Here is a 26,208-nt window from a genome sequence, read left to right as displayed (position 1 = left end):
GGACAGGTGTCTTTTATACAGGTAACAAGTTGATATTAGGAGTACTTTTTTAAAGGTAGAGGACTTATGTAACCGGTCTGTGGGAGCCAGAATTTTTGTTGGTTGCAAGGGGATGAAATACTTATTTCCCTCAATGAAATGCAAATAAATGTATATCTCTTATATGATGTACATTTCAGGATATTATTTTTTATATTATGTTTCTCACAGTTAAAATAAACCTAGCATTAAAATGATAGTATAATTATTATTTTGTAAGTAGGCAAACTTACAAAATCGGAAAGGGATCAAATAAAAATCTGGTTTGAAAAAGCAGTTACCAGTAATTTAATTTCTTCAAAATCAAGGTGGCGTATAATCCAACTACATCTCCTGTAACATAACTCTTCTCACTATCCCTTCAGCCAACACATCTGAAAAGACAAAAGTCCTATTTTGACTAATTTAGATTAGATTAGATAGAGCTTTATTGTCTCCTTTAGGAGAAATTTGTCTTGGGCATCGAGATAATAAACATAAAACATTTAGGACAATCAGTCATAGATACAGAACAGAGATCACATATCACATGGCAAACAAACAAACAAGAAACATACAGGTACAGCACTTTCCCTATTGCACATACATAAATCAAATATTGCACTTTCCCCTATTGTATTTATACACAAATCAAATATTGCACTTTCCCTATTGCACCTATGCATAGTGTCTGTCAAATTGCACATATCCCTATTGTATCCATACCTATTTACACATATTGCACTTTCCCTATTTAACCTTCTCGATTGCACATACTACACTGTAAACATTGCACCTCCCAACAACTCCTAACACAGCATAATCTATACCCTCGGGCAGAAGGTATAGATTACCAAACTGTAAATTGAACAGGTAATTGAGGCAGTAACTCAAACTCTCTATACAGGATGTGTTTGGGGTCGCATGTGATTTTACGGCCTTGCTTTCTCACCATCTCCTCAAATATCTCCTGAAGAGAGGATGGTGGAAGCATGCCAATTATTTTTCCAGCCCTTTTATCAAGCTCTGGAGTTGTGATTTAGATTTAACTGACAAGTTACCAAACCATGTTGTGATGCCATAACGAATAATAGACTCAATTGCTGCCCTGTAGAACATTAACATGATACATTTATCCACTCCATGAACCCTGAGCCTACGCAGAAAATGCAGGCGCTGGCTTATCTTTGAGCATACCTGATCCACCTGATGGGCCCAGCCTAACTGAGCATCAAAATAAATCCCTAAATATTTAAAACTTGTAACCTGCTCAACTCCCTCCCTGTTGATAAGGACTGGGCTGTGATCACCTACTGACTTGGGGCCAAAGATAATTTCCTTTGTTTTTTTAACATTTAACACCAGGTTGTGCACCTCACACCACTTCACGACCTCTTCAATCTCAAGTTTATAAATAGAAATGTCTGAGTCTCTAGTCAGTAGACTAAGTATGGCTGTGTCATCAGAAAACTTTATAATGTGGTTGTGTGTGTGCTGACTCCTACACTCATTTGTGTAGAGTGTGAAGAGAAGAGGAGAGCTAACGCAGCCTTGTGGTGCCCCTGTGCTATGACCTGTGTGTCAGAGAGGGTCGAGTTTACTTTCACCTGCTGCTGTCTTTCAGTTAGGAAGGAGTGATACCATCTGATTAAGTAAGGATTCACATCCATCTGTTTGAGCTTTTTTAACATAATTTGGGGAATAATAGTATTAAAAGCTGAGCTAAAGTCCACGAACATTAATCTAACATAAGCTGAAGGGTTTACCAGGTGTTTTAAAATAAAGTGAGTTGTAGAGGTCAGAGCATCATCTGTACCTGTATAATGCTAATTCTGATATGGCCTCAACACCTATTACTCATTTAAAGTGACTCTACATTTTTCACAATGGTGGATCAGTGTTCAGAATTCTATTCCTTAGTGTGTGCATCCTGATTTTATTTATTGTTTTTATACAAGATATGCCCAAGGTAAAGAGATATATCGATGATGTGTTGCTCCCTGAAGGAAGTCATTCTTCAATTATGACTTAGACCCTGGAATGGATTCCACTCTAAAGAGGCCTTTAGAGGAGACTAGTTTCTGCCCCTGCTTACTTAAAGCAGTCACAGAGCTTCTCTCGCTAAGCTGCAATTGTGTATGCTTGAAGAGACATACTTAGGTTGTGTTCTAAAAAAAAGTCAGCGTCTCCTGTCCTCAGACTTCTATTGATTTTATTTTTCATATTTTGTTCTTAATCTTTTTGTAACTGTGAGAGGGTCAGTTACGAGGACGAGCATTTCAGAAATGTTTAACATGTACATTCTGTGTTACGGTTGGCTTCATAAACCTAGAAAAACATTTGCATTATTTGTTATAAATGCAAATAATTCAAAAACGAGAAATACTAAATATTTTTTCCATAAAATAGTTCATTCATATGAAAATAGCACATGCTGAAAACCCCTTGCTTTCTGAATAATCTTTGTCAAATGGTGTGTTTGTGTTCCTATCATTAATACATATGTTTACACTGAAATAGAGGGTTACAAATTAATCCACATGTTATGTTCCTGCATATTGTTGTATTTCAAGAAATACTATCAGTCACACAACCTTGACACGTCAGAGAGTTAACTCAAATTTGTTTTATTTTTATTATTTTGAAGTTATTATTTTAAATGAAATATAATGGAAACATTATTGTAAGGGTATTTTACTATATATAAGAATCTCCCTTTTTTAAAGCAAGCACTTATTTGGTACACATGTTTTACAGTCACACCAAACTACTATTTTTGCCATAATCCCCCATTTCTCCCCAAGACTGATTAAAAGCATACATTTTAGACTAAATCCTGAGAAAGAGAAAGTGTGCACTTCATTTGTATGTATATTTTGTCATCCTCAGTCCCTTTTTCATAAATCAGGAAATTAAATAAATGTAATTCTCCATGTTAAGACTTGCAAGGTCTGCAGCTTCTTTGTTCATCTTCTAACAAGAATTATAATACAGGTATGTTTTATTTTTGTTAATATTTGTATAATAATAATATTTGTTATGGCCATTACAAGTATATTTTATGCATAGTGATATTTATGTTCTCTCTATTTTGATTAACCATAGGGTGGGTTAGAAAAGGCTCTGAAACAACAACAATGGCTCTGAAACAACAACAATGGAAAACATAAACCAAATTACAGAAAAGGCCAGGCCAGAGGCTGACAATGGCTTGTAATGTGGAGGCAAGAAGAGGCAGACACTAAAACATTCAAGAGAAACGGGTCTGTGCTAAGGTGTTATGCAGTATGCAACAATTGCTCATGAAAATGTAATTAAATACTTTCAATTGTCTGAATCAGTGCTCTCTACAGGACTTTTGAATTAATGTTGGTGTTGCACTGATAGAAACCATAGAAGTGACCATAGAAAATCACCATCTGCCTTCAGACACAGAAACAACAACCGGAATAAAAACAGAGGGAGAAACAAAGGTTTTGACTTTTTTCATGAATGGATGCAGATCCTGTCCGGCTCCCGTTGAATAACAAACCATAAGCCGGTTAGATTTTGTCTTTCATCCATGACCCTCTAAGAAGATTTACTCTGGCTTTGATCTTCTCAGCTGCCTTTATATCCTCAAAACTTTTGGAAAACCGTATCTGTAACTTTTAGGCAGCATAAAATCTGAATAATTAAGCATGTCAAAGTTAAATTGAGCAGACATTCAAACTAAAAGTGAGCTTTATAACAAAGGAAGTGCTGAGACACATAGGGGGAGAAAAGGAGAAAACGCTTGAGACTTCTAACTTTATACACCACAAAAACACACACACACACAATCTCTTTTTCTCTCCCTCAACCTCAAATATACACTATATAGACAAAAGTATTGGGCCACCTACACATTACACCTGCTTTACACCACTCCATCCAACGCTTGGCATTATGCTTGGTGATGTAAGGCTTGATGCAGCTGTGCGGCCATGAAAACCCATGAAGCTCCCACAGTTTTGGTGCTGATATCAATGCCAGAGCTGGAACTCTGCAGTTATTGAGTCAGCAGAGCTTTGGCCACTTTTACCCACTATGCGCCTCAACACTCGGCAACCCTGCTCTGGAACTTTACGTGGTCTGCCACTTCCTGGCTGAGTTGCTGTGGCTCCTAAATGTTTCCATTTAGAACGACACCATTCTTTCACAAATGTTTGTAAAGGCAGACTGCATGGCTAGGTGCTTGATTGTATACACCTGTGGCAATGGGACTGAGTGAAACACCTGAATTCAATGATTAAGAAGAGTGTCCCAATACCTTTTGTCTATATAGTGCAGGGGTCAGCAACCTTTTTGATATGAACATATTCTCATATCCTTATGAAAACATTCACACCTGAGTTGAAATCACTAATCACCAATGATGATTAAGCACCAACCTTCAGCAATAAACAGCAAATGTCAAAACGGGTGAATTAAATGTAACAAACAGAAACATGAGCACCACGTATGCTCCCATCCATATGAAAGCATCCACATCCGATTTATCACACAACAGGCAGTTCTCTGACGTGCTCTGGACCTTTAACTGATTAAAAAAGAGCAGCGTACAGCTTCACAGGGACTAAAGGCCCCTACACACCAGGCAGTCACCAGAGAACTCGCCGACATCCGACACCGACAGATCCATCGACGAGTTCTCCTGCGTCTTGGCCGTGTGTACACCGCTTTACTTCAGCCGAGCACGTACGAACTGCGCATGCGTGAGTGGCAATAACTCTCCTTACCAGCAGGCGGCGGTAGTGTGTATTCGTCATTCAAAATAGGCAACAACCGGAAGACAGAGAAGAAGAACAGACTGATATAAACAAACAAATAGCATGTGCGTTCCATCGAAAACATGTTTTAGAATATAAAAATACATGAATGATGAAATGAGCACATAAAGTGCAGACATACTATAAAATCACAGTTAATAGACCTGCATCTGATGATCGCAGTGTTCTGGCGGGTGTGTAGTTTATTGAGTCAGCAATGTAATAATGGCCACTTCTTGCTAAATTTACGATGAGATGAAAAACCGGACTTGACCAAACAAATCACGGAGCTCTCAGCAGAGGACAGCCGGGGACGCTCCCGCCGATATCAGAGATGTCCCTGCTATGTGTGGGAGGTAAGAGAGGACATTTAAGGGCTATGTTTGATGTCTTTAAGTATCACCTGCTGGGGTTTAGCTGCTGTCTTGTGCCTTAAATCGTTTGTTTACGTCCCTCACTTCCGTTTCGCTTCTCATTTGCTAGCTGAACAGCTGATCAGAGTGGTTTCTTGGCCCGATAGCTTGTGTCCGACACCCGGCCGATTCAACATGTTGAATCGGCCGGGTGTCGACCGTGAAAGGCCAAATAAGGCGTGTCACGGCCGAGGGTTCGGGACACACCAAATTGATTTTGGGCGACAAGGAACCCGTTTTCGCCCAACAACGCAAGACGGCCGATATCGGCCTGGTGTGTAGGGGCCTTAAGACTAAGTTAACACCACGCGGCAAACTCTGGGGCAAAGCCGTGAAGCCAATAAGGAAGTGCCACAAACTGCAGTTCATCTAGGGGCCGGTAGTAGGAGACTGCAGAAGGGAGCAATTTAAGTTAACCCCCATGTTAAAAGGCCCAACTTTAGAGCAGAAATAAACATGTTTCCATTGTGGTTCAAATAAATGGGTGTATTTGCCGTTTCTCTGGAACGCATTGGTCGATTTTGATGATTGACATCTCTTTTGAACCGTTAGAGCCAATAAAATTGAAGGGGAATTTCCACATACACGTTACTAGGGCTGTGCATCTTCACTGGTCTCACGATTCGATTCGATTACGATTATCCTGTCAACGATTCGATTCGATTCGATATCCCGATGCATCACGATGCATCACGATTCATACCAATGCGTTGCATCCACAATTTTCTATATTACTGCACATGGCTTATTTTTCATCAATGCATACATGCAGTAAATACATATGAACTCTCTTTTTATTATTTAGAAAGTGCTTCAGAAATCAATAACATAAATGTCTTGACATTCATTTATAAACCAAAATAAATCAATTGTATAGGTCTAGCCTCCCTATATCTGTGTGTGAAGTTGTTCCATCCTCAAAAACAAAAAACTAATGCTTCTGCAGTCTAGCTGCAGCTTCTAGCAACGGCCTTCTGTTAAAAAAAGGACACTGAATGTCCTGAATGTGGCATCACACACAGGACTTGAGTCTGAACCTTTATATATACAGTCTATGGTCTGAACACAGCAGACAACAGGAGTATTTACAATAGCATATACAAACAAAAATAGTGCATGTGGGTGCACACTTACATTCTCTGTCTTACTGTTACATAAATCCCATGAATGTATGAGATTAAGTTAGCTTCATTATATCTCAATCAGTGATGAAGTGAATAATAAAGTTTCTATCAGGTCACTATCAGCCTGTCACTCATTATTTTCAGGGAGGGGGTGGGGTTTGGAGGAACGGAGAGGAGACGGTGATCGCGGAAGCTTTTTTCCTCCTGCCTTCACAAACTTTACACACGTATATAATAATATCGTCAGAAAATTGCTAGAGGACATTCATACTCTGCAATCCAAGACTTAATTAAATCCACCAAAAACCTGACATGATTGTAACGCGATTATTTTTGAAAAACATAAATCCTTGTGTCTCTGAGCCGCAGCGACACGGAGTGATTCAGAGCGGGTCCTTCTGCTGTTGGTTCTGGACTGGTGTTCTTGTGTTGGTGGATAAAGCAGACTGCTCCGTGTTTGGTGTTGCTGTGCCGCTGTGCCGCTGTCACGTCTGTTCCCTGATCTCTGCGTCACCGACCGATTTGATATTAAAGTGACAGAAAAAAAAACATTATAGTAAAGCCGCGGCCGGAAAATCAGGAAGCAACGTTACTACGCTATAATCGGTTATCTTCCGTCACTGCATCGATACCGAATCGTCCACGTCCGCATCGCAATGCATCGTAGAAACGATTATTTTCAACACCCCTACACGTTACCATTGAGAAGTCAGAGCTATGCGCACGCAGTTTGCCCAAAGCGAAACCTATCTTACGCTCTGAAATCTGAAAACTGAAAACTAGGTTTATTGCTGATGGATTATCAGTAATCATTTCAAAGTGACACAGACACATTGGATTAACCTATGGATTAACCTTCAGCAGCGTTGTTATCGTTTTAATGCCATTGAAGACAACTTTTGATCCGAAAACAACAAAGGTAAGACATATTGCCGTGTTGGCTACCTAATGCTACGTGGTGTGATGTCTTTGTTAGCTTCTCATGTCGCGAGTTCGGATCGGTCAGTAATGATACTAATACCTGTCGAATCTGTGCAATCTCAGCTTGCTAATCGATATCTTGTTTGTGCAGATATGATAAGTAATAAGGGTATTTTAACGTGAGTTCTGTGCTAAGTGTGTTAGCATTTTTTCGCTCATGGCTAATTCAGAGCCCTTATGTTTCGTTTTGCTAAAAACGGTTAATATTGTCTGATAGCTGAGTTTCTTCCCGTTAAGTGGGTATGACACATTAATAGGTTTTTAAATGTTAAGAAGCCCTGAGACGCTGTTTCTTGCAGATGTTGCGATTTATAGTCCGGAAAATACGGTAATTGTGTTACCAAATTGGAATCAAACACTGCTTACTATTTACAGGGTTCGTATGGGTGCTGGAAATCCTTGAAAATGCTTGAAATTTAATGTGGTGTTTTCAAGTTTTGAAAAGTGCTTGAAATTTGGATAAAGTGCTTGAAATTGTATTTGCTTTACTTTTATAATAAATTGCTGTCTGACTGAAAAGTTAGCTTTTTTCGATAAAAAAAAAGAGAAAGAAGTCGGAACAAGCTTAATTACTTTTCATAAAAAGACAGCTCCACTCCAGCCTTCCTGCGCTATGCGCGTTACCTGCCAGTTTGTTTTGATGTGTGTCCAGGGCATTCTGATGACAGACAGTAATAGATGACATTATGCCAGGAAGTTGCCGTTTCAACGAGCGTTGGCTAGCAGAAAACATATACAAGCTTATTTGTCTGATTGTTTTATATTGGTCCCCCATGTTATATGGGATGCCGAGTTTACTTACAGATGGGCCACTAATTTAGAAATATTAAACTTTGTTTTCTTTTTCTTAAATGTATCATCCTTCTGTAGAATGCTATTACGAAACACACATTTGGTTGTTTATAGCATAAAGAACATCTGATTTAATGTGAGGTAGTGAAATAATAATTTGAGTATAAGTATGTATATATCAATATGTAATTTACCACAGCTGTAAGCTGCTTGAAAAGTGCTTGAATTTCGCTTTGAAAAAGGTTTAAGAACCCTGTATTTATTTGATTATCATTACACTTGAGAAACCGACTAATTGTGGCTGCAGAACGTGAACATGTAACTTAATGCCTGCATTTAAGGACGATGAATAGCCTAGTCAATGCTTTAGGGATGATTTGTTAAAAATATTAGATAAGACGTTATGTGTGCTTCAGTTAAAATTAAGCTTATTCATTGCATTTCATTTGTTCTTCCAAAGTTACAGTAAAATAAAAAGAACCCTGACTCGGACAATACACAATGTTCAACAGAAGAGAATAAGTTATATTGTTTGTGTGAACTTCAGCACAGGTACAAAGACTCTTTTCATACTGTACAAAGAATCAAGATATATATTGTTTTAAATAAATGAAGTATTGACTTTAATACACTGATATACATTCCATGCAAAAGGTTACATTTAGATGTTAACAAGCAATATGACTTTGTCAGCTTTCTATTTTAATGTATTGAAGGCAAAGATATTTAACACATAGTGAGAACTGCTACTATTTATCTCTCAATATTGTCTGTAAAGAAACACAATGCACACAAACCTCCATCAAAGGCGGGACACACTAGTTACATAAAGAGTGAGTCTGGAGCATCTACATGTGATCTGTGACTCAAAACCATGAATCAATCCGAACCGTGAGTCTTTCCATCCGCTGCACCCCCTAGTGATGGCCATGATACGGCTTTCAAGAGACAATGAAATGCAGTTTTGCTTCTAACCAAAATTGAAAAAATAAATGAATATTGGTAAATATGAGTTCACTAACATATATAGTGTTAATATAGAAAAGATTAAATAGACCATATTAACATTTAGGCCTGTCTTGATAAACCGCTTACTGTAACATTAATAATTAAGGTTGACTTATTGACAATTTATGTATATCAGGGTTTTGTCTAAACCGGGTAACAACCGGGCTACTTTCGGTGTGCGCCCCTTATACTAAAATGCCGATTTCCCCATAACATTTTAAAGTGATGCCAGAAAACAATTTCTGTTCGTCCAAAAACTGTATAATTTCAAAAATATTAAATGGTGTCAAATAGGCCTTCGGACGGCATAGACAGCTTTGTTTTTGGGCATGAATGAAAGTAAACAGAAGTATACTATGCTTGGAATATATCCTATGTTCAGAAGTCAAGATAAGCCTGTTTCCCATTTATTTGAAACCCAAATACGATAGATGAAATAATATGCGAGATATCGCGAAACTGTTACATTCAACACCTAGCACGCTGACTATCTGCACAGGCCAGGCTCAGCCAAGTGATGTAGCAGAAATACAAACCATGATGGCAGCAAGGACTCACTTTAGGAGCAATGAAGGAACAGAGTTGTCTCTTTTTGTAATAAAGGAGGCTGCTTATCTTCATCCTCTGCTCCTTGGTAGAGCCTATGTCAGGCATCCTCAAAGTCTGGACTCCGGTCCGGATCGAACCACAACTGTCTCTGGACTCTGAGCAAATTATACTTTTCATATGTATTATCTGTATTATCTGTGTTATCTGTGTTATCTGCGAGACATCGCCACAACGCAACAAGTCAAAATTCTCCGCTATGTCCGCTGCAAACAGCGCTCTGCATCTCCGACTGTTCCACTGTCTGTGTGTGTGTCTGTCAACGCTTTGGTCCAATCACATTCAGCATCCCGTCAGCGTTTTCCCCCCCCACCAACAGTGTGCGAATCAGAGGCACAGTAGGGCGGGTCTTCGCGGAATGCGGGTTGGAAAAATGCGTGTGTCGTGTCGTCTCTTTCAACCTGTCTGAGTCAGAGCGAGAGTTTAAAAAAAAAAAGTCAGAGCGAGAGTTAACAGCTCATCTAGTTGCATCTGTACTGTAGCTAGTAGCCTAGTTTCACCTACCGGGGTGGCATGGGGTGGCAACAGCCACCCTAAAAATAGGCCTTGCCACCCCAGCTGCCACCCCAGTTGGCAGCTTTGTTTTGAAAGAAACGTTGTGGCTCATCTGACATTTATGAGAGAAAGTCTCTAATGTCCGAGTGCAAGTGAATGCAGCACAAGATGCACGTCTTGTAACCCCTCCCCCGTCCCTGGCGTGAGCGTGGAAATATGATTGGCGGCGATTTCATTTGAACGGGACTGCTGCTGCTTCTCCTTACTGTAGCGACTGAGTGTGGACTGGTAGCTGGAGAGGTGCCAGTTAACCTCCTGGGCTCTGCCGAGGCAGCAAACACCCAACTGCTCCCTGGAGCCTGACAACCTGGCAGCCTCTTCGCTCTGCATCTCTCTATAGATGCATGTGTTTGTGCATATTCACACCTATGGGTCAGATGCATGCGTTTATTTGAGGGCTGTCAAGCAATTTTTTTTAACGCCACTAATTTTTTTAACGCCACTAATTATTTTAACGTGCGATTAACGCATGTGTATTTGTCCTCGGCCCGCCCTGTAGTTTCAGAGCCCAAAGGCTTGACGTTGTTGTTGTTAGTTGTTAGTTGGATGGTGGGAGATTCTAGCAAAAGATATGGATACAAAAAAAGGTGTTTTAAACAGCAAGCCAAGCACACAGCTGATGCTGACAGCCCCGCTCCTGCCGCTCGCTTGTGGCAGACCACGCTTGAAAGTTTGTCGGGGAGACGCCTGGACACGGCGTCTACGAGCAGCAAGCTTTTAACAGCGATAGCTAAATGGTTGGCTACAGCTTAACATTGTGGAGGACGAGGGGCTGCGTTAGATCATTCGGATCGCATCCAACGTGTCGACTGCACATCACAGCGCATTATTTTGACCCACAGTGGGAACGTCTCATGCTTTGACTGAAGATGAAGACAGAGGAGCGGCATTTCGCCGACAACTGTAAACAGGCTTGTCTGTTTGAGCAACTGGCTCAGTGCAAAGAACTATAGACAGGGTTGGGAGAGAGTGTAAGAGAGAGAGAGGTTCCAGGTTGTTGTATTGAAAATATTCAGGAGAATATTTGTCATTGTTCAGAGGTTGTTGTGTTGAGAATATTCAGGAGAATATTTGTCATTGTTCCAATGATAATAAACAAACATTTGCATAAAGCATATTTGTCCACTCATATGTTGATAAGAGTATTAAAAACTTGAAAAATATTCCTCTAAGGTACATTTAGAACAGATAAAAAATGTGCGATTAATTTGCGATTAATCGCGATTAACTATGGACATCATGCGATTAATCGCGATTAAATATTTTAATCGACTGACAGCCCTAGTTTATTTGTAATGTGTGTGTATACAATGGAGCGGACAACTGAATTTCCCCTTGGGGTTTAATAAAGAATCCTCTTTAAAAAAAAAAATGTATTGGCCCAGTCATCATTTGACTGGAACAGAAGTTGCAAAACCACAGTTTGGGCACTACAAAAATGTGCCTGAACACCCGGGGCACGTCATGGGGGCCTTGCTAACAACCACAGTATTCAACTACAACACAGCGAGCATGCCTAATTTACATTTCACGAATAAAATAAACAAGAAAAAATAAAAAGATAAGTAAAGTAAATTGAAGTATTTCACTGGTTATGACATTTAGATAAAAATAAATTAGAACAAATGCAACAATTTGTATACTTGTAAACGTAAGATGTAGTCTAGTCTTGAAGATTTCAAAGGTTTTACTGTCTGTGTGAACTTTGATAAACTATTGATATTACCAAATTATTTGTCGATTTCAAATCATTCAGAAACAATGTAGGTTCATAAAGAAACCATAAGCCATGTCATTTATATTGCCAAAATGTAGCCTTGGCCTTACCTGAGAAACATTCCTAGTTTGCAGGCGAGCAGAAAGCCCGCCACAGAGAGCCTCTTCTTCCTCATGTCGGTCCGGAGGCGCGAACCTCTGCTCTCCTCTCGGCTCGTGAGGCTTTCAGCACCACGAATAGAGCTCTAGCTCCAGCTGTTCTCAAACAACTGATACAAAACATACCATAGTAACAAGAACTCTCCAAACTCAATGTGTTCGGTTAACTAGTACGAAAACAGCAGTGAAGCTAGGCATTCTTCAGAACACATTTAACTGGAGAAGAGAATGCGAACGCCAGCTGTTCACGCGCTGCTCTGGGTTCGCTGTGTGCCCTCAGAGCGCGGGGACAGAGGTCCGCCCGCCACTCCGGTTCGGCATGACTGGCAGACAGCTCAACCAATCGGCTCCAGTGTTGTTACAGTTCCAGCTGAATCTCATCTGAAATTAAAAGCCCAGCGAGCTGCATCAAATGTAACACCCACCCATGCATTATTATGCCCTTTTGCTGTGTGTGTGTGTGTGTGTGTGTGTGTGTGTGTGTGTGTGTGTGTGTGTGTGTGTGTGTGTGTGTGTGTGTGTGTGTGTGTGTGTGTGTGTGTGTGTGTGTGTGTGTGTGTGTGTCTCCCATTATAGCTCAGCATCCTGCCATCCTCCCCGTTTTCTTTCCCTTTTTCTTCTCCTCTCTGTTTCTTTCTCCATCTGTCTCCTGCTCTACGTTATTCTGCTCTGTTAGGCAGGATCGCATAGAGTCGCATGTGGTTGTGATTCCCGGCTGTAAATTAGCCTATGATGATGACAGTTTGCCATATGTGGCCAAAGTTGGCGTGGGTAGAGTGGAGATGCTGATTAAAGTTCTGATTTACATCAAGAGCAGCCTGAGGCAAGAATGAATAGCATTCAGTCCTCACTAGAGTGTTCATGTGCTGGCTCTGTTCCAGCACTTTCATATTTATTACACAATGACGAAGTGTTGACTTTAAACCGTAAGGATTTTGACATTTATATTAGGTGAACAAACAAGGTGAGGCCCAATGTGATTAAACCCCCCTTGGAAGTATTTATATTAAGAGCTACAATTTTTACACACTTAATCGGTTAGAATTTTAATCAGCAGCTCCTAAATCATTTATAGGGTCGAAATAAGTAAACATACACATAACAGACTTTTTACAGGGGCAGTTCTTTGTTTTATTCTACATCTGTATAATTTCCTGAAAAAATAACACAAAAGCTGATGTCATGTCACCAGTAATGTGATGTTGAACCTGAGGCAACTAATACAATTGTAATAGTTGTTTATACAAATAAAATCAAAATAAAGTATCTACATATATTATGAGCAAGTACAAAAGTTTGTAAATTCGTGTTTACACTTCTGTTTAATATTATTTGAAGATATTTTTGATACCTAAAACATGTTGAATGAAGCATTTATCGAGAACGAATTTCCACGATATATTTGTGTGAGCTGATCGGGGGGTTATGTGTAAATGTATAATCTGTTAATGTGAAACACCTTCAACAAATGCAAAAAAAATACCTGAAAAAAAGAAATCATGCAAATACAAAGAAATTGATCATATCAAATATATTTACATCTCTTTCTTAAATTCTAAACACTGATTATTGAGACAAACTTTCTGTTTGTATTACTGGGGTATTTTCAAATAGCACAGGATGGCCTGACCCTAACTTCAGGGTTAACTCTGAGTTAGTGAGGTAACTTGAGGGTTAACTCTGAGTTTCCAGTCCTATGACGCAGGTTCCCTTCTTATGTTGAACACCTAACCTGCCCCGGAGCAGGTTATGTTCCAGATAAGAGATCAACTCAGTGAAAGCACCGCCTGCTGACCAATCAGAGCTCAGTGTGCGGAGTTTAAAGCGATCAAGTCATATTACAGGAGAAAGGAAATACAGTTTAAACTGCCGTTTGCAGGGAAGAGGTCCAAAAATCACCGACTGTGTGAATACGAAAATTAATAGAATATTACATTACATTACATTACATGTCACTTGTTAGACGCTTTTATCCAAAGCGACTTACATAATCAATACTGTGGACAATCCCCACAGGAGCAATTTGGGGTGAAGTGTCTCAGGGACACAGCTGACTGCAGTGGGGTTTGAACCTGTGACCCCCTGATCCGAACACAAACGCACAACCCACTGCACCACAGGCCTCCAATATCACCTCCCATCTTCAGAGCAATCTGACTATTATTACATTTGCGTTAAGCAAGCTTACTTAAATATCTGCCACAACACAAGTAACCGGAGCAAAGTAACTGAGCAATCACATATCATATCACATCATAATATATCATATATTTCCTTATCTGTGTCAGCTTCTCACATGAAAAGAAAAATTGGGGGATGTGAAACATTTTTTATTTAATTTTTTCTGAGAAAAAAGTCAGAATTCTGTTTGTTTTATAGGTTATATAGAAGGAAAACCTCATTCACTTCCTGAAATGGCTGCAGCACCAGGAGGCAGCGGGACGTGTAACTCAGCCTCTGAGAAGTGCAGCACCAGCTGTGTCTTTTACGCACCGCCTTCACTGTTTTGACCTTCATTAGAACAAGAGCTGAAGAAGCTGAAGAAGAGCTGCTACGTTTTAACCAGTGGCGAACCGTGTCTATCACAACTCAACCTTCTGTAGACACACACACACACACACCCCCGCCGTTATAATGTCCGTCTTTTCACTGAATTGTCGTCTTGAAAAGGGTACTCACAACAATTCCGCAACAACATCATCTTCACCTGTTGCACTTGCCATTTCAACGTTAAAAACAATAAAATGGCATATGAATTGCTTCGTCGCATTCATCTAGATCAGGGGTCACCAACCTGTTGTCGGAAATGCATCCACGAAGGAGCCGTGGAGGACCGTGGAGGACCCATCAGTGTCTCCTCGGTTATAGCTCCTCCAGAGAGCCTCCTCGACGCTCGATCCTCTGTCCTCGATGTGCATTTAGAGAAATTAGATGTCCTTCAACATGGCGCGCTAAAATTCATTTCCGGGTCACTACCGGAGGACCAAGGAGTCGAGGAGTCGAGGAGGGGGATTTGATGAAATGAGAAAGGGCCATAGAGTTGTAGTAAGTAGATAGAGTTTGCTATGATTGAGGTTTTGTTTATGCATTGGATAGATTCTTTTAATTACATTTCCTTTTTTGTTTTGTGTATTTTTTACATTTTGGATTTGCTTGGTGAGCTATTTTTAGAACATGCCCCGCGGGCGACTCACGTTGCCCCTGCGGGCGACTAAGCACCGTGTTGGCTACCCCTGATAGATCCTCTGTCTCGAGCCAGTGAACTACCGGGCCTTCTAGACGTACCCTGGAACCGAGGGAAACTCTGAAAGAATACGCCCATTGGCTACAAATCAATATATGATTGGTTGATCAAACTGTCAATCCAAACGTATGCTCTCATTCAGTGCAACGGCCAGGGCATTCTATCAAGGATATAGAATACCTTGGTTGAAGCATATTCTACCCAGAGACCAAGAAAAATATCTGATTGGTTGCATTTCTTTTCTAACACAAAACCACTGAAATGCGTAGTGCATGGACCGAGAAGGACAAACAAATCAACGTAACACTGTAATATTACAGATCAACAACACAGATACGATTCTCATTTATTCATTTTATATACATTTTATTTATTTAATTAAATCGATTTTTTGTTTGTTTTATCTGAGTGTTTCAGGGTATTCTCTGAATACCTTGAAGGCCCTGACGGTTCGCCACTGCTTTTAACCACACACCTCTACATACACACACACTTCTACACATACAACCACACATCGAACTGCCCGATTATTCCCCCTATTACTCGTTTTATGAAGGAGAAGTCCAGTCACCAGGGTGCATGATGTGAGTCTGTTTGTGCTCTGCTCAGCTCGCTCTGTGTGTGTGTTTTCCTTCTATAAAACAGCTGTGGGCATCAGATACTGTGAGAGTCACAGGCATGAATTCATAGATCAAGGCAGACTGGTTTACAGACTCTCCTGTTTTGCCAATCCAGTGCTTAAACAAATAGCTCTACACCCCTGGCTGAAATGTCCTTAAAGGTCCCATGTCATGGCCATTTCCACTGATCATAATTCCATTGTTGAGGTCGACTAGAATAGATTTATATTGTGCATTTTTCCAAACTCACATTGGTTTCTCATACAGCATCTCTGTAAACTACGTGTATTCACTGAATTTCACTCTCTGCCTTTAACGGCTCGTTGTAGCTCCAATAGCTCCAGCCCCCACCCTCCCTGTGAGCACAGTGTGCTCTGATTGGTCGGGACGTTGTGAATCGCGCTGAGCTCCGTGGAGGTGTTGTTTCCTTGTTTAGGATACATAGCGAAACACAGCCAAACTCATCCTGAACACACACAAAGTCACAGCCGAAGTAAAAACAATAAGTGTGGCTTGATATTGAGTAAGAAAAAGGTTGATAAACGCTGTGAGAATGGGTCTGCAGAGAGAATGGGTCTGCAGAGAGAATGGGTCTGCAGAGAGAATTTCGCCGCGATCCCAACTGTCTGTTATCAGCCTGCAGCCAGGGAGGAGAAATCAGCAGAGCTGCCTGCACTGAGTGTGTGTGTGTGTGAGGAAGTCCGTGGATTGGTCAATTTGGACCAATCAGCGGGGGCTTAACGTAACGGCTCCGCGGACGTAACGTAACGGCTTTACGGATTGGTCCATTTGGTTTCCGGGTACCGCATGACCGTATCGCGTCATAGCTCTGGGCGTGGCTACTGGGTATCCAGACGTCACGATGCCCAGGAAGAACATGAGAAATCTCCAACGAGGCGTTTTGGGGAGGTCTTTTCTGTGTTAGAGTTTTACTCCCTACAGGGTGTACTTTGAGGGTTTTTGACTCTGCAGACCGTTTACATGCATAACAACCTTCATAACACACAAGGGGATGGGTAATAACCGGAAAAGCATGACATGGGACCTTTGAAATGAAGTCAGAGTCCGAATGTATGCACTGTCATTTCCCCACATAAACATAACAGTCTGCAATGAAATGGTTGTCTCCTGTGTGCTCCACTTCCTCCTTGGCGCACCGGTAACTTTCTCGAACAAAATAAATAAAAGTCAAAAATATATATTCTCTTGTGTTTTTTTTTTAGTGTCTCCAAAACATTTCAGAATTCTGAGATTAAAGTCAGAATTCTGACATTTTTCTCAGAACAAAAGAACATTTTTCAAATCCTCCAAAAATGTTTTTCTTGTGGCCCTAATCCTCTTCCGTAGTATCTGGCTGTGCAACACTTACATTGTCGCATACTGTATGCAGAACTATTATTTAAAACCACACATTAAGTTGACGAAACACTCAAATACAGGGGCGGACTGGCCATCTGTAGAATCTGGAGAACCACAGAACGGCCGGTCGTCAAGGGCCATTGACGGCCAGCCAGCCCTTTAAAAGAAAATTGTTTAACGTCATCATTTAAGTTGCGCTGACAGCCGACAGAGGGCGACAGCGGCCGCTAATGCAGTTGTGTGGCTCTTATCTGTCAAATAATCACACACGAAGAAGAAAAAAGACCCTCCACACGAAGAGAAGGGATTAAACGCCGCGGCAGACAGGGAGAATGAAAAAACATGGATACAAATCAAAGAAAACGAAAAGAAAAAGGTGGGGCCGAGAAGGCAAGAGAAAAAAAGGTGAAGTCACTCGCAGGTGAAGCATATAAATGTCGCAAATTGACAGACCTTTTTGGCAGCAGCGCTGCTACAAGCACTATCATCAGCAGCTTAGAACAAGTACAAGATGATGAAGAGAATGATGAGGGTGCGAGTTCAGATATACAGCCAGCCTCCTGCATTCATGATGAGGGACAGAGTTGAGCTGGTGGAAGAACCAGCTCAACTGGCACATAGGCTACAACTGCAGGGCAAGAGCAAGAGGTGGGTGAGGATTATCCCTTGAACTCAGTGGCGTTTTCTCCTGGAGGCCAAGGGAAGCCAGGCTTCCCCTGTTTTTTTGGATTGTAGTTATAATTTTAATAAATAAATAAAAACACTTCGTTTAGTTTCGGTAATTATTCTGTGCTGTGTGTTGCTGCCGGCCCATCTCTCCCCCATTCTCATTGAGTATTTTAAAAAGAGTGAAACAGCGCCCCTCTAGATGTTATGGTGAAACAGTAGATTGCACTCTCTTTTGTGAGAGGAGGCTAGCCAAAATTGGCTTCCCTTGAAAAAATTGAGGGATTAACCAATCAGATGAGACTCACGACATGCCCCTGCCAACCTGTGATTAGTCAGGGCCATGCTAAGGCCAATCCAGAGGCGGCTGGCTTCCCTTGCCTCAACTTCAGTTCGTACTGTAACTGTCATCACCTATAAAGTAGCAAGCAACTGAAGCAAGTGCAATTATGGAGGGTTTCATCAAAAATAATTTTACTAAACTTCCGCTACAGCAGCAACTAAAAATTAAACCTGATGACAGGCCAATGCCCAAACTGGAGCTGTGTACAGCGAGGAAAAAAGGAGTGAATCGGACGTAAAACTTTAAATAATAAACAGCGGATTTCTAACATTTGACATTTCATGTGGCCGTATTCTGTATTCACCTTGCAGGTGCAACTATGTTGCTTTTATCATGATTAAGTGTTTAAGTCATGGATTGTTGAGGTATAACCAGCGACGTGCAGTCAGGGGAGGCAAGGGAGGCAGAGCCTCACCTGTCATACTCCAATGTAACGGAAAAACAACTAAAGAAAAACTAAATAGTAATAATAATAAAATGTCTCCACTGATCTGTGTTGTAAGTGTGATTTATGTACAGATGGAGCCTCTTATTTTGGACCCCAGCATACAGCTTCCTGCCGACTGCCAGCCAGTTGCCAGCCAGTTGCCTGCCAAAGACCAGTATTCAGGAATGTTAGGCCCTCCCACTATTCTCCAATTTCAGGGTTTAACCAGGAGATGGCGCTATATATTAAATAACTAAGACTTAGTTTTTCACAATAGAAAATGCAGATATTATATAAAAAACTAAAGTTAAAATCTTGTTTTTAATGCCCCAAGAGCAATAACATCTTGTCACAAGCTTTTTGGAAGAAAAAGACTGACTCAAGAGACCTGTAGTTGACTAATTACAGGCCTCAATAAAGTTCTGCCATTGGTTGTGAAAAACAACGGTGGACATAGTGGAAAGTGAAATTGACATTGTCGAATTTAATAAAAATACAAAATAATGTATCTGTGTACGTGTTTTACTATGTGATCTGCACTTATCAAACATCTAATTAAGGCGAGACACCCCAGGTGAATAGGGTATTTTTAACTTAAAGATATCAGCTAAATATTTCTCCAGTTAATTACTTACAATAAGGCAATTGTTTTTTGTATTACAAGTTTTCTGAAATAGCATGTTTAAATATCCAAATGAACCATTACCTCATGAAATATGCGCATATTTTAACACATTTCAGGAACCGAAATCTGAACTTTGGATAAAGCCAGGATCAAAATTATTGTTTCATTTTGTAGTCATATTAGTATCTAAGGCTTTTACAGAAGGGATTTTGGATATCTCTTTGTATCACTCCATAAATCAGAAAATACTGTCAACAGCCCTAAAATATCAATTTTCACCATGTTTTTAGGTATAAAATGTTATATAATTCAGGCTATGAATTATATATGACCAAACCCTTCTGTAAAAGCCTTCATAATATTGATAGGAATATAACTGGAAGGTTTGGTGTATGTAACTGCTGAGTGATTCTACAATTTAGGGTACATTCCATGTCCATTGATGTCCATTGATGATAATTATAATTATTCTAACTATTTTCTTCAAAAATATCATATTTTGCCTATTATTGGAAAGCATGTTATAATATCACACAAACATTATGTGCATCCTATGCTTTATTTAGCTTGAAATGTGTCATGATGTTCTTAAATTGTCAGTTTTTGCTATGTCCGTTTTTCAGTTGAGGGTGTCTTGGATTCAAAATAATGAATAAAAACCATTAAAGTAAATTTAAAAAATGATTCATTTATTTCAAAAGTCTAAATACTAAAGAATAATAACATATTTTTAATTGATTTCCCCCTTTAAATAATTTAAATATCTTAATATATGAATGTCCGCAAAAGTTCTGTCAACTATGTTACTAACAGAACTTCCCCCTTTAACTCAAAAATTGTTTGTCCCAATACCATGTCACCAGCATCACATGATGCCATGTTCCTCTTTGGCAGACATTTTGAACACACTGTGGTGATTGTCCTCTACATTTTTACAATATTTTATGTATAATAGCACATGGTCAATTAATATACTCATTGACAATCAACAATGTTACGTACATTGTTATGGTTTACAATTGTTTAATGATTTTAATTCAATTATATGTGCAAATGTGATGTTAACCTGTTCAAGAAAATGACATGTGGTCATCCAGGCAAGGCCTACCATTGAAATGATGGGTCAAAATAGAGAAATTGTCAACTAGGTTACCTGTCAACTGAGTTACCCAGTACTGTAATAACTGTAGTAACTTAGTTGACAGGTAACCTAGTTGACAATTTGTACGACATGTAGACGTCATTACACATCATTATCAATGGAATTTTGCACTTCTGCCTTGAAATTAACATAGTGCTGATGGTTAATAATGTGTCCAGTCAACTATGTTATTTGCGTCAAATGTTTGACTTTCATTGTCAACTATGTTGCACCTCATTTTTTCAAATTTAAAATATCTAAAATAGTGCTTCTGATATCCTTTATAGTATAATGTATATCTACACAGGTTGGAGTTTTACATGACATCTCTTAAAACTATCAAAATGACCTGTATGGTAGTTTTATAATACAAAATATCCCTAAACTTAATGACAGTGCTGAACATATCACATGAAAAAACAAAACTTTAATACAATTATTTTTTAAACTTTAAAAAATCTTTGGATATATGGTAGAATAGACTCAAGAGCCTTTCAAATTTGATTTTACTTGAAGTGCAGGACTTAATCAAATGATTGTAATGACATCAAGTTTGTCCGTAACATAGTTGACAAACTGAGTAGTGAAAACATCCTTTCCCTTAAAATAAAAAAATATATAAAAATGTTTAAGCTTTGCAACTAGTGGATATGTTACACTGAGGAATATACTAACTTGAACCACTGATTGTTCTATCTATACATTTTATTTGGCATTAGTAAATAATTATGCACATTTACAGATATTTTACATGATATGAGTGATAACACGTGTTATAAGGGCTATTTCGCACAATAGGTGTGCCTTGAGATTTTTACTTGTCCTTTGGTGTGCCTTGGGCACAAAAAGTTTGGGAACCACTGCTGTAGAGAAATGTAAACGTTCACCATCCCCCACCCGCCTACTGTATGTTGCTTTTTGACATGTAAATGGGTAACTACCCCCCTCTGAGTGAATACCTGTTGTACCTGTCCGGGGCTAAGCCCATAGGACGATGCTCTGATGTCATCACCCTCGCACATTGGTCATATGTTTACAAAAAACGATGTTAACACTTTCTCGTTCTTAATATATGCTATATTTAGGGTCGATATGTGTTGAATTTACTTTAAAATAGCAGATCACTGTGATTCACTTCTCCGCGGCTCCTCCGTGCAGAGAGGCCCCCCCCCCGTTGACAATTCACGAGCGTCTAACTCTCTCCCCCCTGTGAAGAGATATCACAGGGGGGGGTTGGGACACACACATTCCGATGGCCAATTCGTTTTGAACAAAGAGTGGGGTGGGGACTGGTGAACGGTATGGTCAATGTTTGTAAACACTGTGACATTTTGACTTTATTTGATCATTTCAGTTAAAAACTAACGTTCATATTTCATATTACTGTTTTGCCTGGCTGGACCTGTAATTTACAGGAAAGGAGTGCACGCTACTAAAGAGACACGCTACCATGGAAACCAAACAATGGTGTTGCTGTATTGAAGTCCGAGTGGAAACAGTCATATTTGGAGCGTTATGTTAGAATGAAACAGCGAGGTCGTGACTCACAAAAAAAAAAGTGTTACTTCACTAACTGTAAGCTTGTCACTCAGAGTAACCTACAGTTAACTTAACTGTTGGAAAAGAAAGATCAGAGTTAGGAGTGTGAACACACAGCTGAGAGCTGCCGTTTCATTCTGACTGTTTAAAAAACGGTAACAACGGACTATTTTTCTTAGCGGATGCATGTAAATTTAAATCAATACATAGAACTATGTTTTAAATCAATAAAAATATTTTCTAAATCCATAAAAGCATTTTAATTAATATTGGGAGTCATGTCGTTACTTTGTTGAGAATGTGGCCATGTAATAAGCGGGATAATTTGCAGCGACTTGGTCATTATGGGGGAAAATAACACCCAGGGATCAAGGGACCCAGGGATCCCTCCGCGTCGCGGAGGGATCAGTAATTTTTAGTGAATTACTGAGTTTAGGCACGTTAATAACATTTTAATTAAGTTGAATACAGTATATTCATATTTGTCAGTGATTTCATGTCAATTCGGCGAACATAAACGATTAAATTAGGATTAAAAATCGAGAGCCGGCTGCTGTTCGTTACGGTAACCCAACTAGGACACTTGACACAGTGGCTTTTGGCAAAGCACACAAAGAAAACAAAAAAAACCGAGAGAGATGAATTATTGTTATTACAACGTGACTTCACTATTATTTAACAACTATTTTTATTGGGTTCTTTTATTTGGGGTTAAGTACATTGTCAGAATAAGTGAGAAATGGATTTAACTTCTGTTAGACAGCTATCATACTGAATAAATATTTATGCAAAAATGTATGGCATTAATAATGTATATCTAATTACATTTAAAAATGTATGGCATTAATAATGTATATCTAATTACATTAACTGTGAATGTCTTTCATTTTATTTAAAATGAAATAAAATTACATAAAACATTTTCCATAAAAAAGTTGATTCAAGAACAAATCAGTACTTTTCTTATATGACTATTATTGCTAAATTTGAAAGGTCTTTACCAGCTTTGGAATTATATATATATATATATATATAGCACCTTCTGCCATCCCATCTCTACTGACATATGGATCTTAACAAAGATCCGCTATACATTAGTACCAGATATACTGTACACGGACATTTTAGTGAACCAGACCAGCTGTTTCCGCCGGGTCTTCGCTTCCCGGGCATCACGTTGTTTACAAGTGTGTTCAGATGCTAAATGACAAGTGCAAGTGACAATTGTTGTCGTCTTCTCTGTGAACGTTTTTTTTCTCCGTTATTTTGCCATTTTCAGATTTAAATTTCGAGCGGAAAGCTAACCAGGAAGTAATAATTACTTAAGCGGAGAACGGAGAAAGTAAACGTTACAGCAGGCATAACAACAGCCGGTGTTTATTTTATTATAATATTCAAGAACAAATCAGTACTTTTCTTATATGACTATTATTGCTAAATTTGAAAGGTCTTTACCAGCTTTGGAATTATATATATATATATAGCACCTTCTGCCATCCCATCTCTATATATAATATCTATCCGTGACATATGGATCTTAACAAAGATCCGCTATACATTAGTACCAGATATACTGTACACGGACATTTTAGTGAACCAGACCAGCTGTTTCCGCCGGGTCTTCGCTTCCCGGGCATCACGTTGTTTACAAGTGTGTTCAGATCGTTCAGATGCTAAATAAAAGTTTAGCTTGTACTTTTGATACCCCGCCTCTCGGCACCACAACATCCAGTTTACTGTATTTCACATGAGCGATGTCGAACATTGAAAAGTCCTTATAAAATCTCTGTTATTAGATCAGTACTTTTCTTATATGACTATTATTGACTTGAACACTGAGAATGTATTTATTAACTTCAGACATTTGAAATATTTGAAATCAGATGAAAACAAACTGTAACGGAGCCTGCCGTGTTATCTATGATTACTATGCCTTACTGTACATTCATAATTTCAGCCGGAGGTAGGTGGTAGGCGTTGCGGAGGAGCAGATTGCGAGTGAGGTGCCTGTTCTAAACGAACTATTCCAGCTGTTATAAAGCATTAAATAAAAAGTAAGCAAGGAATACAGAATGTTTCGTTACGTAACTTTGTTGAGAATGTGGCCATGTACATGTAATACATGGAATCATTTGCAGCGACTTGGTCATTGTGGGGAAAAATAACACCCATCCTGATCGTTTCAATGAAGTTGAATACAGAATATTCATATTTGTCAGTGATTTCATGTCAATTCGGTGAACATAAACATCAATGATGATGATTAAATTAGGATTAAAAATCGGGAGAGCCGGCTCGTTCGTTTTTTCCGACTAAACAACATCTATTATTTAGAAGTTGATTTCACATGACTCCAGTGTGGAACCCCACTGCACCCCCTGGTGGATCAATGATCCATTGCAGCTGGCTTCACAATAATTAAATGTATTTATCATGGGGGCGGTATCAAGTCTGACTGGGGGCCGGCCGGCCATCACGGAACGTGCATGAACCGATCACGACCCTCGCACTTTAAACTGTCCAAAATAAGACGCTTCATCTGTATGGTTCCAATCGCTTTTTATAGTCAAAATCAGCAAATTTGCCGAGCTCCGCTACGGGAGCGATGAGAAGTGAGGCAGGGACGTGCTCTGCCTCTCGTAAGCCCACAGTAACTTGCTGGAGCACGGGCACTAATTTAGCGCGGGCACTTATTTTGTGAGCGCGCTCAAGCCAGTTACTGTGGGGTAAGGTGAGGCACAGATGAGATCTGCCTCACCTCAGAATGCGTCACCCCACAGAAACTGGCTGGAAAGCGGGCCCTAAGCGCATGCCTGTTACCATCTCACTGTAGGTCACCAATGTAATGTTTGTAGATCCCTTTATTACATGTGTCCTCGCCATCCATAGTCTCTAAATAACTTATTTCACGTATATATGATATTTAGGCCCGCTGGTCTCATCATACAACGGCAATGAAAAAAGCACCAGGGGAGGCAGCCATAACCTCTGCCGCACTGAAGGGGGCGCACGTGAGCCCACAGGTTCTTGTTGCTACTGTAATTATACGCTTAGACCAGGGGTCGGCAACCCCTGGCACGCGTGCCAGCATTGGCACGCGGCACCGTAACCAGTGGCACACTAGGAATAAGTGGAATAAGTGTGCAAAATATTTAAATTGTATTTTCGGATCCTGAACAAGACCGCCGCCAGAGCGCGCCTGCAGAAGGAAGCCATGCACGCAGCACATCCCCGCTGTTTAACTCCAGGTGACTTTCTGCCGCTTTCCTCCGTGGTGCAGGGCTGATCGTTTCACCACAGAGGAAAGCACTTCACAAATTGCAGTACCCATAAGGAGCTGTACAAATACCGCAGTTTTTGCGTGGCTGTGTCTTTAGTTGAAAGCCCAGTGGCGATCTGCTCATCTCTCATTGAAATAATATGCTACAAAGGGGCGGACTGGCCATCTGTGTGTTGAACTTTCCTGTTGGCTCCCAGACCGTAGTCGAGGAGGGCAGAAGCAACAAGCTTCAGGTTCAATAACCCACTTTAGCTTAAATGACTGGAGAGAGACGAGCTCTTCTTGGGAGGCCGTTGCATTTATTTAGCTGTTCTTCTGTTTCACAAAATACTTCACAGACCTCTGTTTTTCTGCTGCCTCGTTTCACTTCCAGAAACATACACACGCTCGCTCACTCTCGCTCTACCATCCACACACACACATGCACACGCCACACCCCTCTCTCTCTCTCTTAAAGGGACAGCGATCTCATCTCACTCTGCATGACCCTAATATCATAACATGTGTGTTCTGGAGAATCACAGAACGGACGATCGTCCTTATTATTATGCCGTTTAAACCAATTATTTAAATGTGTTTGTTAAATTCGGCATCATGTAAGTTGTGCTGACAGGTACACACACACACACTGCTTCCCCGCAGCGAGGCCCCCCCCCCCCTCCTGTTGATAGTTCACAAGCGTCAAGCTCCTCAACCCCCCCCCCCCGTTGATAATTCTCGATCGTTGGCACGCTGATAACAATTTTTTTTTTTAATGGCACTTCATATCAAAAAGGTTGCTGACCCCTGGCTTAGACGGTAG

This window comes from Trematomus bernacchii, unplaced genomic scaffold (assembly GCF_902827165.1).
Source record: "Trematomus bernacchii unplaced genomic scaffold, fTreBer1.1, whole genome shotgun sequence".
In the NCBI taxonomy this organism is placed as follows: Eukaryota; Metazoa; Chordata; class Actinopteri; order Perciformes; family Nototheniidae; genus Trematomus; species Trematomus bernacchii.
Note: the sequence above shows the minus strand (reverse complement) of the source record.